We start from the raw sequence: 3605 nt of genomic DNA, 5'->3' as shown, positions 1-3605 counted from the left end.
CCTCCTGAGCTGAAGGGCACGTCCTTCCACTTCAGTGACATGACGGCTGTGCGGTAGGCTGGGGTCTCAGGGTCAGCAGGTTGTTCGCTGGCGAAGTCCTCATAGTCGATCCCGATCTTAATCTCAATCCTCGAGAGGGAGTCAGCTACCAGGTTCTTCCTGCCAGGGAGGTATTTGATGGTGCAGGTGAACTCTGTGACGGCTGCGAGGTGCTACTGCTGCCTAGAGGACCATGTGTCACCCAGCTTTGTGAAGGCATGGACAAGCAGCTGGTGGTGGGTCCAAGTTGTGAAGGGCGTCCCCCTCCAGGAGGAACTTGAAGTGCCGTACCACCTGGTATGCTGTGAGGAGTTCTTGGTCGAAGGTGCTGTGGTGGGACTCGGTGGGGTTTAGCCTCCTACTGAAGAAGGCGATGGGCTGAGGGGTCCCTCTTATGACCTGTTCCAGGACTGCTCCGCAGGCGACGTTGTTGGCTTCCGTCATCAGCTGGAGGGGAGTACTGGGGTCCTGGTGGGCCAAAGATGTTGCTTTGGTGAGGGTGCCTTCATCAGGAGGAAAGCCTTCTGCTGGTCGAGGCCCCACACTAAGGTCTTTGGGCGTCCCTTCAGGACCTCCGTCAGGGGGACCATGGTGTGAGCAATCCCCGGGATGAATCTCCTGTAGTAGTTGACCATCCCGAGGAATTCTTGTACAGCCCTGATGGAGGTAGGGGTGGGGAACTTCTTGACAGCTTCGACAACATTGGGCGGATATCTTCCGGGAATATCTTGTGGCCCAGGAACTCCACTTTCTCGATGCCAAAGGTGCATTCGTCACACCTGACGATGAGGCCACTTTCCTGCAGGCACTGCAGGACCTTCCGGATGTGTCACAGGCGTTACCCCTGGGATCTGGAAAAGATTAGGATATTGTCGACGTAGCAGATGCAGAAGTCCAGGTCCCCCAGGATGCTGTCCATCAATCTCTGGAAGGTCGCGCCCATGTTCCTCGGGTCAAAGGTGGAGAAGGCTAAGACGTAGGACCCGAAGGGCATGATGATGGTGGTTTTGCGGATGTCCTCCGGCACTACTGGGACCTGAAAATAAGACTTTAGTAGGTCCATTTTGGAGAATATCCTGTCCCTGTGGAAACAGGCCGTCAGGTCCTGCATGTGCGGCAGGGGGTAGTGGTCTGGTTCTGTTGCCAGGTTCAGCCGCCTGTAGTCGCCGCAGGGCCTCCAGGTGCCGTCCGCTTTCTGCACCATGTGAAGAGGGGAGGCCCACGGGCTGGAGTCTTTTTGCATATGCCCATCCTTTCCATCTCTGCGAAGGCCTTTTTGGCCTCCTGAAGGCACTGTGGGGGAAGCCGTCGGAATTTCGCGTGCGTCTGGGGGCCCTTCGTCTCGATGTAGTGGTATATCCCGAGTCTGGCCAGAGTCCCAGGCATCCGGCGGAGCTTGGGTTTAAAGACCTCCAGAACTCCTTCAGGAGGGAACCATACTGGTGGGGTGCAATGTAACAGATGGCGGGTTCCCTGGGGCCTTTGGGGTTGGCCACCGCCTCCTCCGTTTTTTGAAGGGAAGAAAGGGCAGGGGGTTTCGCACCTCTGGGTGGCTCTCCTGAACCTCCGGTGGAAGTAGCACAGCCCTGGCCCCTCATTCTTCTGCTGGTGGGATGACCTTTTCTGCTCAATGGAGTTGACAGGCTCCATGGTGGGGTCCTCCGGCAGGAGGCAGTTGGCGGAGTGTGCGGGCGTGGTCGCCTGTTTGGCCGACTTTGTGGAGTCTGTCAGCTGCTGCGCCAACCTGATTAAGTCCTTTACTGGCAGGGTTCACGCATCCGTGATCTGCCCACAGGAAGATCTCCCTCGACGGACTGATTTCCTTGCGCCTGCTGCTGCTGTCAGTCTCGGGGAGGAGGAGGAGGTCCTGGAGGTCATGCCACACTTCCAAGAAGTTTCCCTCCTGCTGGGGGTTGAGGGCGAGGTCGAGGACGAGGGCAGCTCTCTCAGAGACTGGCAGGGAGCAAGTCTCGACGAGAGTGAATTTCAGTTCTTGGAAGGTGGAGGGGACCGACGTCATCATCAACCAAGGGGCGATCTTCTTATATATCTCCTCTGGGAGGGCGTTAATGGCAATGTCTGCCTTCAACACCTCGTCAGTCAGGCCTGCTATTCTGAATTGCCACTCGACCCTGTAGAACCAAGACGCTGCATTCTCCTTGGTGAATGGCGGCAGACTTATGTTAAGGGCCGTCTTTGGTTGGTCCATCAAGGGGGTCATCACGTGGGGCGGCAGTACCGGTGTGGAGGTGTGCAGGGGAGGGGGTTGCGAGAGGGAGGTGTCTGCCTCTGAGAGGTTTGCTGTAATTTGCACGTGGTTGTGAATGTCTCCGTCCATGCTCTTTTTGCGCTCTCACTTGGAGTGTTTGGGAACACTCATGCCAATACACGCTGGGGGAGCGTGCTGTGTGGGTCCACTAATGACGCTGGCGATCTGCTGACGAGGGTCAGTTAACGCCCGAATGCTTTGTTAGAGCGCTGTAGTTAGTCCGTTAGGGGTGTGGATTAGGTTCATTGGGTCAAGACTTATTTGCCGTTTGGGTCCGTTAATGGCTTCTGGGAACCACTCTGGGGGTCACCACTGTGAGAGAAGTGAGAAAAAATGAGCAGGAAGACAAGTACTGCTGGTTTATTGATGAAAACTAGCTGCTTATAAAGCAGGATGCGGATGTCTGCATAGTTCGCAGAGACCACTGGTACAAAGATTTACAGGTGACCTGGGGTCAAACTAATTCCTTACAAAAAACAGGACAGGTTCATACAGAGAACATAGGGATCATCAATGTCTGACATATACATAACTCGTTACTTGTACATGAAACATGATTGTTTAGAAAGACAACATATATACACTTTACAATTATGATGATTAAATATACATTCCAATCTACCTTAAGTCAATGGAAAGGCACTGTAGAAAACGGGATGTTCTCTACAGAGAACACGTTGAGCAGGGACTTTACAACTTTGTCCGGTTGCGTGTCCAGCCAGGGGAAGATTCTGTTGAATACTTTTTCCGGGAGCGCTGTCATGACTATGTCTGATTTGGTAGCATCATCTGAGATGCACGCCATGCAAAAGTGTGCTTCTGAGCGCCGGAACCATGATGCTGTGTTTTGCCACGAGAACGGGGGAAGTTTGACTGTGTCTGGCTTTGGTGGTGAGAGAGGCATACAGATGATGCTCGCGGGTTCGCATTGAGGTTCTGCTTCTGACATCTTTACTTCTCACGCACCAAAACGCAGGAAAATGTGCCGTATTGAGTCCGTTAATGGTGCTGATTTGTTCGAGAGGTCGAACGAAGTGCCAAAACGTGCCCTTTTAGGTACGCTGTATTTAGTCCGTTAATGGCACGGTTTCCAGTGTGAGGTTCAAGAGAAATGTCAAAAGAGAGACTGATCCTTTATTATTCTCAACAGGTTTTATAAAGCAAAAAGTGGACGGAAACATAGCAGGTGACCCGAGGCCCCCCGCTGCGTCCATACAGAATTTGTGTTTTCTGACAAGCATTAAAATATGTACAATATTCATTACATGGCATATAAAAGGTAGATATACATGTCAGC

This window comes from Macrobrachium rosenbergii, chromosome 41 (assembly GCF_040412425.1).
Source record: "Macrobrachium rosenbergii isolate ZJJX-2024 chromosome 41, ASM4041242v1, whole genome shotgun sequence".
Lineage (NCBI taxonomy): Eukaryota > Metazoa > Arthropoda > Malacostraca > Decapoda > Palaemonidae > Macrobrachium > Macrobrachium rosenbergii.
The sequence above is the reverse complement of the archived record's forward strand: the minus strand, read 5'-3'. Positions refer to the sequence as shown.